Below are 12,454 nucleotides of genomic sequence, written 5' to 3'. Positions count from 1 at the left end.
AATCATTACACTCTTTTCATGTTTATGTTCAATGGTATTCAAATAGAAATGGTCCTCAAACAAGTTGCTATTTTTCTTTTATTCATTTTATGCTTATTTCCCAAACTATCATTGAAGTTTACAAAATACTTTATTTTTGCTGTTAGAATATAGTTTTTTTTCCTTCTGTAAATTCCGTAAAAACAACTTTCATTACAACTCTAGTAGCAGGCAAGAAGGTTTGCAGGATAACATATATTTCTTTCTTTTCAGAGAATGTTGATTTCATCCTATAATTTCAGAATATTTTGTTCCATGTAGATTGAAGGCTATATGTGTTTAATATAATTATATCTATTAAAATGTTTATCTTTTGTGTGGAGAAGTTAGTATTTTGCCTAGGTGAGTGTGGGAAATAATATTGCCTGAAACAGTTTTAGACAATATTACATTGCTGCACTTTGTAGTTTTTTGGATCACAAAGAATATTTGGGGGCTTGCTTTTGCAGAATAGGCATTTGAAATCTGTTTGTCTAATAATAAGGAGGAAGAGAATTCAGAAGACTGATGATACTTTCACTGTACTGGCTTTGTAGTTTTAAAAACCACCTCAATTACATTGATGTTGATCTCCATTACAATTCAGTCACCTACTTTATCAAATTTCTAGACAATTTCACCATCAAAGCATGACATTCTGAAATTCCCCTCTATGACCACAGTTTCCCATTTATCCAAATCTTTTATTTTTTCCTGAATCACCTATTTAGTATTATCTTGCTTTCCAGTTTATAGATTATTCCTATTATTCAATATTTTTCTTTAAATATCAAGGAAAGGATAGCAGAGATCACAAGAAATGATCTAGAAACTAGAAGCCAAGGTTTCACAAGATCATTCATTTCAATTTCTAACTATTATTAGCTTAATGTGCTCCCTCCAAATTGAACATTTTCTAATTATCAGATATGGCAATTTGCTTATTTGACAAATTCATATTCTATTTTTTCTGTTTCAAATTTGAAGTACCAATAATTGGTGGAAAAGATTACAAAAATGATGAGAAAACTAGACAATAATACATTTTTAGCCTAAATAATACTCAGCAATCCTTATCCAAATCTTATTAAATTCACATTGCATTTCTACATACTGTTCTAAACATTTTTTTTGCAAGGTAATGGGATTAAGTGACTTGGCCAAGGCCACACAGCTAAGTAATTATTAAGTGTCTGAGACTGGATTTGAACTCAGGTACTCCTGACTCCAGGGCCAGTGCTCTATCTACTGCATCACCTAGCCACCCCTCTAAACATTTTTTTTAATCTCCCAAAACTCAAATCCTCTCACTCTTCATTTTTTGTCAACTCCTATTTTATTGAGATCAAGCTCATCTTCAACTTCAATCATCCACATGAACATACTTGCATAGCCCATTTCTCCCACTTTCCTATTTTTTCCAAATATTGCCTCTTTTTTTTTTTAAACTTCGGGCTCTGTCTCCAAGGGTCTATCCCTTCCACCAAGAAACTGATTGGTTTTACATTCTATGAAAAGAAGAAAAAAATTAACAGACATATAGAAATCCATATAGAACTTCACCTGACCACATTATCCCAGGAAATACATTTTTCCCTTTCTTGCTGTCCATTCAGTCTCTCCAAGATAGATAATGTTAAAAAAAACATTGGTCTAATCATATCTTCCCAGAAAACTTTCATGGTTTACAATTACCCATAGAATTTAGTCAAAATCCTTGAGTGGCCAAAAGCAATATTGTCCCATTCTCTCTTTTTGCTTTGGTTTGCTGAATTAAATTTTGGGACTGTGGTGATAACAGATCATTTATCAGTTATCTTGATTTGGGAGTGGGACTAGCATTTTTTCAGAACTTTTCTACATACTCATCAGAAGCTGCAGAAGGAGCTAATAATTTGAAAAACTTGGGGAGTTCATTTTACATTTTAAGTTGAGCATTACCTATTGGACATTATATCTCATTATACTTCCATATATGTAGCTGTCAAATTATTCTAATGTTCTATAAATTCAAATGCAATTAACAATTTTCTATCTCTACATCTTTGTTTATTTCATATGCCTGGAACATTTTCACCAACCATAGACTTGTCAACTTTGCTCAATAGCCACCTTTTCAATGATCCCTACAGGGTTCTCTATCACTATCTCCTATTCTGAATATGTTGCTTTTGGCATATTTATTTTTTTATTATTCCTCATATTATAATGACTTTTTAAAATTTTTTGCCTTACTTATTATCATGTCCTCCTCAGCGCTCAGAGAAGAGAACAGAGAAGACACTAAAACTTCTCTTGAATAACTGAATGTTGGAATGAATAGAAGTGTTAAAGTTAATACAATAAATTAACATTTTATCTTCTAAATACTTGAGTCTAATAAATTACGCAATTTACTTCCTTTTTTTTCTTATGACTCACCATTTCCTATATTTGTACAAAATAGTAAATAATCATCCCCTCCCTGGGGGGAAAAATGGTGGTTTAGGATTTAAACAAATCCTTAGGTCCTAATGCATCTATTTTGAAGATTTGGAACTAGCCATTTTACCTCCAGCATCTTTGGCTTTGGACTCAGCAGGCTTAACAGCCTTAGCATCAGACTTGGTGACCTTGGAGACAGACTTGGTGGCCTTGGGATCAGACTTACTGGCCTTGTCGGTGGGCTTGGCAGCCTTGGGGTCTGTGAGCTTGGCAGCCTTGGGGTCAGTGGTTCTGGCAACCTTAGAGTCAGACTTAGTGATCCTGGGGCCTGGACGTTACTTGCTGATCCTAGGGTCTGGATGCTTGGTGGCCATCTTGTGACCAGCACTTTGGGCACTGGCCTTGCGGATCTTGGACCTGAGGAGCTTGGCCTTGGAGGCCTTGATGCTCAGGGCCTTGATAGCCTCTGCTTGGGCCTGGATGGCTTTGGCGTTGTTGGCCTGCATCTTCTTCAGCCCTTTCTTGTATTTCTTGGCAAAGCACATGTTTCTCAGAAACTTGGGATCAACTCCTTTCAGAGATTTGTACCTCTGTGACCTAGGTTTCTTGATGCCGTTTCTGTGCCACTTTTGTGATTGATTGTGGGTGGTGTGATTCTTAGACTTGGCCATCTTCACACTGCAGCCGGTGCTAGCAGGCACTCCACCAACTGGAAGAGGCCAAAAGCGTGAAAGGCAGAAAGGAGGAAGAAGCACAGGGCAGTGTGGGAAATAAGGGCCACAACATACTTTCAACAAGGAAAATAGCACCAGATATAGTATTATATAGTATTATAATGTATTTCATTCTTGGCAAAATGTATATGACCTCACATTGTCTTTACTTTCTATGTTAATAGTAAGTTATTGATCTCCCCATTGAATTATATTCATTCAGTTTCTGGATATGCTGACATTTGATACAATTGGTAGAAAATAAATTTAAATCTTAAAAGTAAAGGTGATTTTTGCCTAAAGGGTGTAAAGATTTTTTTTCACTAATGTAGATCATATTTCTATCTATGACTTAGAAATATAGCAAGTTGCCTGAAGCCCAGAGAAATTAAATGTCTAGCATTGAGCAAGAAAGAGAAGTAAGAATTGAACCCAAGTTTTACTATCTCTAATTCCAGTACCCTGGCTACTATGTCATATTTTTTTTTAAATTATCTTTAAAATCTGAAACAGTCCATATGAGACTATTAGGATCATAAATCTCAAAACTGAAAGGGATCTCAAGAGATGATCAGATTTAACTTATATCACTCACACTTTAAATAATTTTATGTCTCATTATAAAAAGAGATTGATATAATATAACTCCTAAGGGAAACATGCAAAATTTCAGCTATCCAAGATGTGCAAAAATCACCTAATCAGCAATAGTAAAATGGGAAAAACTTACTGGATAATATAATTAGGCACAAGGACACCATACTAGAAAGACCAAGGGTTTCACTAACATTAATAGAAAATAGTTTTGTTTTGTTTGCTATTTATCTCAGATAATAATATAGCTCCTATTATTAGTACTGTAAGACTTACAAATCACTTGGCAAGTTCCTTTCAAGAGCAATGGCTCGGGTGCAGAGCCAAGATGGCGACAAGGGAGGATTGACTCTTAGGTGCTCTCTTCTAAAAGTTATAAACTAAGGACTCTAACTACATTTTCAAGAGACAGAACCTACAGAGGGATCCAGTAAGGCAGTTCTCCAACCCAAGGTAACCTGGAAAGGCTCTGCTCCCTGGGGTTGGAGGGGTAGCCTACCAGAGCGAAGGAACTTAAGCGTCAGGGAGATAGCCCCAGAGAGCTGGGATCCATGGCTCACAGCAGCGAGGGAAGTTTCCTGATCTACACCCTGGGGAACACCAGACACAACTTGGTGGATCAGCAGGGGTACCTCTGCCAGGGTGAGCACATGAAGTGCAGCCCTCAGGGCACACAAGGAACAGTGGACACTGCAGCCGAGATCCAGAAACCAGAAGCAGAAGCCAGTAAGCAGTAGCCCCCAGGGCATGAGTACTGAATCTAGGGAGGGGAGTGGAGAGAGACTGCCGAGCTCTGTCCTCTGTCCCTGGATCAGGACTCTGAGGTTCTGACCACATTCAGATCCTGATCGCAGTCTAGGACACCCATAGAACAGCAGGGCCCTCCCCACCTCAGGCCCGTGGCAGAGGGGTGTGCTTATGGTCATTCACAGACCAGGAGGGAAGAAAGTGCCTCACACATGGAGATCCTTGTGGGGGTGGCCGACTAATACTCAAAAGCTCAGGAAGCACCCTAAAACCAAGCTCAGGCTGGGGAAATTAGTAAGAAGAGAAAAAAGAGGAACACCATTGAGAAATACTTTGCCTGAGATTCCAAGAAGGCTCAAAATACTCAATTTGAAAATGAGGAAGTACAAACTCCTGCATCTAAAGACTCCAAGAAAAACAAAAACTGGGCTCAGGCTATGACAGAGCTCAAAAAAGACTTTGAAAACCAATGAGGGAGATAGAAGAAAAATTGGGAAAAGAAATGAGAGAGATGCAGGAAAAACATGAAAATGAAGTCAGCAGCTTAGTCATGGAGATCCAAAAAAAATGCTGATGAAAATAACATGTTAAAAACCAGCATAGGTCAAATGGATAAAACAGTTCAAAAAGTTATATTGAGGAGAAGAATCCTTTATAAAGCAGAATTGGCCGGATGGAAAAAGAGATAAGAAAGAGCAATGGCTTGGAATCAGGAAAGACTCATTTTCATGAATTCAAATCCACTTTTAGACTCTTATCAACTGTGTGACCCTAAACAATTAATTTAATCCTGTTTGTCTCAGCTTCTCATCTATGAAATTATCAGGAGAAGGAAATGGCAAACCACTTGTAGTATCTTTGCAAAAATGAAAAAAAAAATGAAGACATGAAGATTAAGACACAATTGAAAAACAGAAAAAAAAATCCTTGTTCTTCATTCCTAGTAAAAGTAATTAAAAGTTATAACTGATACTACTATTTATTTCTATTGTTTACTAAACTTTGAAAAGTATTCAACATTAACCCATATAACTCTTACAGCAGAAATGTCACTTTTTTAGTAATATCTGATGGAAACATCCCCTGCCCGCCACATAATGCCACATAATGCCATAGCAAAGCAATGGGGTTAAATGACTTGCCCGAGGTCACACAGCTAGGCAATGAATAACTGTCTGAGGCAGGATTTGAACTCGAGACGTCCTGACTCCAGGGTCAGTGCTCTATTCACTGTGCGACCTAGCTGCCTCTCTTATGCCACTTTTAATAGGCTTCTGAGATAGAAGTCTGTGAATAACCTCAAGAAGAAATTTCAGGCTCTCAAATGTCTTTATGTTGGTTGTCATTCACTCAATTAACTAATCAATTAATCTCTGGGGTTATTAGAAGAAACCTTCTCCCCACTAAGTTATAAAACTATTGAAATATATGCAAACTTCTGTTTGAGATGAAGCCAAATTGTTTGTGCCTTCTTTCCTTTGCAATAAAATATTCAATTCTTTGTTATCACCTAGAGGAGATACTACAAGGGACACAGGACAAAAATGGAGATGATTTTTTTAAAAGCTATCAAAGAGGAGGGTGGAGCCAATATGACAGCAGGAGAACAGCCTTTCCTAGAAGCTCTCTCCAAAACATTTCAAAAACCTTAAAATTATAGCTCTAACTAAAATGTTAAGAGACAGAACCCACAGAAAGATCCAGTGAGGCAATTCTTCCACACAGGGTAACCTGGAAAATAGTGTGAAGGCTCTGTTCCACATGGTTGGAGGGGCCAGAAGGAACAAAGGAGCACCAGTCTTCCAGGAACAGCTCCAGGGCACCTGGATTCCTGGGAGCCCCAGGGCCTGGTAGCAGAAGCAGTTTCTTGATCAGCCAATCCAAGGAGCACCAAGCACAACTTGGAACATCAGCAGGGTAACCTCTAGCAGAGCAAGCGCAAAGCCCAGACCAGCTTAGCCCTCCTCAGTGTGGCCTCAGTCCTCAGCACAGCCCAGATCCTAGGAAAAAAAAATCAGGCCCACAGAGGTGCCAAGCAGGGAGCCATGGAAGGTAAGGGAGTGGGGGGAGACTGTAAAGGTCTCTCCTCTGTCCCTGGAAAAGGACTCTGGGGTTTTGACCACATTCAGACCCTGGTCACAGTCTGGGTCCCCATATTGTCATAGAGTAGGGACACTCCTCAGAGCCCCAGGGCAGAGGGGCGTGCTTGTGGTCATCCACAGACCAGAGCACAGACCAAGAGAGCAGTCAGAGCCTCCCATAAGACCTTGAAAGAACTGAGGTCCTTGCAGGGATGCCCCAATAAAACTCAAAAGTTCAGGAAGCACCCCCAAAACAGGACACAGGTTGGTGAAATGAGCAAACAGAAAAAAATGAACTTGATCATAGATAATTACTTTGGTTCCATGGAGGACCAAAACACACACTCTGAAGTTGAAAAGGTCCAAGCTTCTGAATCCAAAGCCTGCAAGAAATATAGATGTTGCGTTCAGGCTATGACAGAGCTATAAAATGATTTTGAAAATCAAGTAAGGGAGGTAGAGGAAAATTGTGAATAGAAATGGGAGAGATGAAGGAAAAGTATTAAAACTAAGTCAGCAGCTTAGTCAAGAAGATCCAAAAAAAATGCTGAAAAAAATATGTTAAAAATCTGTTTGGGTCAAATGGATAAAATAGTTCAAAAACTTAATGAGGAGAAGAATGTTTTGAGAAGCAGAACTGGCTAGATGAAAAAGGAGATAAGAAAGCTCTCTTAGTAAAACAAATCCATCAAATGAAGAATGGAGCTAAAAGAAGCTGATGATTTTGCAAGGAACCAAGATACAATAATTAAACACCAAAAGAATGAAAAAAATAGAAGAAAATGTTAAATATCTCATTGAAAAAAACAACTGATCTGGAAAAAACAGATCTAGTAAAGACAATTTAAAAATTATCTGGCTACCTGAAATTCATAATCAGGAAAAGTGTCTTGACTTCATTTTTAAAGATTTCTACAAGTTAATTGCCTGATATCCTAGGAGCAGAGGGCAAAATAGAAATTGAGAATTCACCAGTCTCCTCCTGAAAGAGATTTAAGAAAAGAAAATAACACCCACAAATATTATAGCCAACTTCCAGAACTCCCAATTAAAGAGAAAATATTACAAGCAGCCAGAAGGAAACAATTCAAATATCATGTAACTACAGTCAGGATCACACAGGAATTAGCAGCATCCACATTAGGGGCTCGTAGGGCTTGGAATATCATATTCCAGAAGGTAAAAGAGCTTGGAATACAACCAAGAATCAGCTATCTAGCAAAAATTTACATCCTCTTCCAGGGGAAAAATGAACTTTCAATGAAACAGGGGAATTTCAAATATTTCTGCTGAAACAGCCGGAGCTGAGCAAAAAAGTTTGATCAAGTACAAGACTCAGGTGAAGCATAGAGAGGGTAGACAAAAAGGGTAAATTATGAGGGATTTAATGTTGATGAACTATTTGTATTCTGGCAAGGGAAAATGATACTGATAATACCCATATGAAACTTCTCCTTTAATAGAGCAGGTAGGAGGAGCTTTTATAGATGAGGCACAGGAGAGAATTGAATTTGAAGATATATTATAAAAATGGATTCACTGGGAAAACAGGAAATGTACTGGGTATAAGAGAAAGGAGAGGTAGAACAGGCTAAGATATTTCATGTAAAAGAATCAAGAAATAGCTTTTGTGGTGGTATGGAAGGCAGGAATGTGAGGGGGAATGAGGGAGCCTTCATTCTCATTGGAAATGTCTCAGAGAGGAAACAGCATACATATTCATTAGGGTATAGAAATCTAGAAGAAAAAGGAGAGAAAGGGGAGAAGGAGAGGGGATGGGGAATTTGGGTGATAGAGGAGAGGGTAGATCATAGGAGATGATAGTCAGATATAACACATTTTCTTTTTAAAATTTTGTCAGGTGATAGGATTGGGTGGCCCATCCAGGACCAGGGGTCTGAGTGGTTGCTGGGTCTCTGGGGGGTGGAATATAGGTTTGGGGCCTCCTGGCTCCAGAGCCAGTGCTCTACGCACTATGTCACTTGGCTGCCCCATGGCACATTTTTGAAGAGGGACAGAGTAAAAGAAGAGGAAAAAATAAAAGAAATGGTAGTGGGGAGGAACAGACAGAAGGAATTACAATCAGCAACAGCAACTGTGGAAAAATAATGAAGTCACTTCTCTGATGAACTTATGATAAAGAATGTGATCCACCTCAGAGACAGGGCTGATGCTATCAGAACACAGACTGAAGCACAGTTTTTCCTCTTTCTTTCATTTAAGTTATCATCAGGTTTTTTTTTTTTATTTTTGTAGGGGGAGCAGGGATTATGTTTACTATTACAACAAGAATATTTTAGTAATGTACAAATAAATAAAAAAATGAAAACAATATTAAAAATAGTGCACATTGTAGGAGATAAATAAATGTTTATTGAATTAAAAATATATCAAAGAAATATATTTTAAATTATTATTATTTTTAATAATGGCACAGACTAGTACAGCATTTTTAAACAATATCCTGGCTTTGCCTTGACACCTTCTGCACCTCAGGGATTAACCATTTGTTATTCCACTAGTATATTTTGACTCATGGACATTGCCATCTAAGCCAGTTCTGAATATTCCTTTAGATATTTTCTCCTCTCAAAGGAGGATGTGAACTTGAAAGCAGAGACTTTCTTATTTTTCTATTCATATGCTGAGAGCTTACTATACTGCTTATTACATTTACTAAATGTTTTCCCATTAATTCACTCATTTTCTATTTCACATCTTTCCTGTTTATCCATCATCATAATCAATTAAGTAGTCTATATCTCAAAATCATGTTAAGTTGCATTTTAAACCTGATTTTTAAAATGTTTCTTAAAGTATCCCATATCAAAACTTTGCAGCTAGAAGGGATTTGAGAAGTCATGTATCCCAATTTCCTCATTTTAAGGAGATATAATCTAAAACCAAGAATGTCTCAATAAATATCATTTATTGGAAATAATAATAATAAATAATGGTAACAATTTACAGAGCCAGGATCACACCTAAATCATCTGTTAGCCAGCACTCTTCCTACTACCACAGACATTCCAACATTTAAGGGTCTCAGGGGCAATAAATAAAGAAATCAGTATATTAAAATTGGCTCTGTAAGAAGGAAGGATTTTCTAACTACCTACAGTTTTTTTCTCTGAATTGTATACTGAATTGCTCCTTTCAAGGAAGAGCTGAAATCATGTTTATCCTACAGGAGGGCTGATAAGCTAGACTGCTTTGTAATTATTAGTGGACAATAGTTTACTTGAATGAATGTTATTTTTCAGGTTTGTTTTGGAGTAAAAGAGTGCAGTTCAAAATCCATAGAACATTATACTAACAAAGCTTCTGGTCAAATTTGTTTAACAAAGTGTTATTTGTTGTTTCCTGTAGTTACCTGGAAGTGTTTATTATATAACAGATGTATGATCAAGAGCTAAAGAATGGGCAGCTAAGTGGGGCAGTGGATAGACCACCAGCCCTGGAGTCAGAAGTGCCTGAGTTCAAATCCAGCCTCAGACACTTAATAATAATCTAGCTGTGTGGCCTTGGGCAAGCCACTTAATCACATTTGCCTTGCAAAAGCCTAAAAAAAGCTAAAGAAAATAGTTTCAAGTCAAGTATAGAGAGAAATGGAAAAAGGAACAGTTGTTTTGGGTACATGGGAATTTTTTTTGGTGTAAAAATAAATATCCTTATTTGATGAGTTCATAGAAGCAAAAATCTAGTTGAAATAGTTGAATGAATGTGATTATTTAGGGACAGTATATAGAGAGAAAAGAGGTCATACATAGAAGTTTGTGGAGTACTGTGCAGGTGCTCCTCTTATATCAGTAGAAAGTGAAGAAGGACCCTTTGTATCTTGTTGGGAAAGACTGTAAAGAACAGGCTGACATGGAGGATATGTGATTTGGAAAGCTGAAGAATACTTTTACAATATTGTTTTCTTTTGATGTATTTGAGGATGATAAAGTGCTAACATTGGAGAAAATGAGTGCCTAGGAAAGAAAAACAAAACACAAAATCAACACCAAAAGAGTCCTTTTACATGGAGGCCAAGTGAGAAGAGAGCATCAAAAAGTACATGGTGGAAAATGGTATCAATTTTTTCAGAAATGTTAAGGAAGAAACCACAAGTATAATTTATAATCAGGAGATCATTGATGACATATAATTAGAGGAATCTAAGAACCACCTCTCTTGTCTTTGAAATGGCTGCTATCACAGAATGTTTGTAAAGTTAAGGATTAGTTGACTCCTATTTTAGTTTGATCTGTATGTTTCTTCAGTAGGCACATTCATCATTAATTCTACCTTTCTCATCCTGAGGCTGTGTGTGCTTCCCTGTTTTATAGAAGAGATCTTGGTAGAGAACTCTGATTGCAGTGGTCACTGTTCTCTTATCTCACCTTCAAAGGAGCAGTTGATATACCCCCTTTGCATTGCTCTCACCCCTCTGCTCTGCCCCAGTCACCCATCCTTCTCTTTCCCACTCACTTTCCTCACCTTGCACCTGGAGGTTTTGGTTTCTACTCCCATTAGTGACCAAAGATTTGACTCACTATACAAAGTCCAAATTCCAGGAACACTGCTCAACATAAACACTTGTGTGATTGAAGGTAGATTAAATGTCATTCTCACCATCCAGCAATTATGCACAGAAAGGAAGTTGAAAACATTATTGAAAAGAAAGGAAACTTGATCAAGAAGATGTCTGAAAAGAGTATTGGGGCTATCAAGATCTTAGAAGGGAATTGCCCTGAGAGAATAATTACTCTTCCTGGACCCACTGTTGTCATCCTTAAAGTCTTTGCTGGGATCATTGACAAATTGGAAGAGGAAAACAGCACCTCTATGAGCAATAGTATAATTGCCAATAGATCTTCAATCACCCTGAAGCTTATGGTTCCTGCTAGCCAGTAGGATGCTCTCATTGGAAAAGGAGGATGCAAGCTCAAGAAAATAAGAAAGTACAGGAGCTCAGGTCTAGATGTCAGCAGATATGCTACCAAAGTCAAATGAGTGAACCATCACTATCACTGGCATCTGGCAATCCATCACTGAGATTGTAAAACAGATCTGTGTGGCCATATTGAAGGCTCTTCCCATTTTCCCATACAGACCCAAATAGTCTAGCTTTTCAGTCATCTTTGCATTTGGTCAGGACAGGTACAGCATAGACTGTGACATATCTCCCAATCCTGACATTCAGGCAGAGTAGCTCTATAGGCTCTCCTATTACAGGACAGTATGCCATTCCATAGTTAGATTTGACTAAACTTGCACCAGCTGACAGTACAACAGTCTCACTTTCCCATGAAACCTGGCAACACCAGATTCAATGACACTGAATCTAGCTGTCCAGAGGTAAAACTGCTATTTATTGGGCAGGTTTGGATGCATTGGCTCAACCACTTCTCAAGAATTCACCATTCCAAATGACTTAATTGGATGCACAGGTCAAGATGTCAAAATCAGTGAGATTCATTAGATGCCTGGAACTCAGATCAAAATTGACAATCCAGTGGAAGGATCAAATAACAAGCAGGTTACCATCACTGAATCTGCTTCCAGCATTAAGTTGGCTCAGCATCTAATCAATATCAGACCTTCTTTGGAGACAGGTGGCATGGGGAATAGCTAGAACAATGCAGATCACCCATAAACCCATTCTGCTATTCACCACCCGTGATCCATTTGTGTAATTTCTTAACAGTCAATGATGCTCGGTTGTAACTAATTTGCAAATTTTCAGTTTCTACTGTCTTTATCATTCACTTGTGATTTCATTAATTGCACCTTTTAATTTCTTTCTCTGTTCAGTCATTAATGCAAAAAACCACATTGTGCTTTATAAGCTTCTCCCTGTTTTTTAATTTCTTATTTTCTCTTTTTTGTTGT

At 37.8% G+C, this 12,454-nt stretch overlaps 1 pseudogene; it reads left to right on the top strand.

The window, feature by feature from the left end:
- Positions 1-4,399: 4,399 nt before the first annotated feature.
- Positions 4,400-12,197, top strand: LOC141519203 (poly(rC)-binding protein 2-like; annotated as a pseudogene).
- The last annotated feature ends 257 nt before the right edge of the window (positions 12,198-12,454 follow it).

Source organism: Macrotis lagotis, chromosome 3, assembly GCF_037893015.1.
Source record: "Macrotis lagotis isolate mMagLag1 chromosome 3, bilby.v1.9.chrom.fasta, whole genome shotgun sequence".
NCBI lineage: Eukaryota > Metazoa > Chordata > Mammalia > Peramelemorphia > Peramelidae > Macrotis > Macrotis lagotis.
This window is presented reverse-complemented; position numbering and strand designations above follow the sequence as displayed.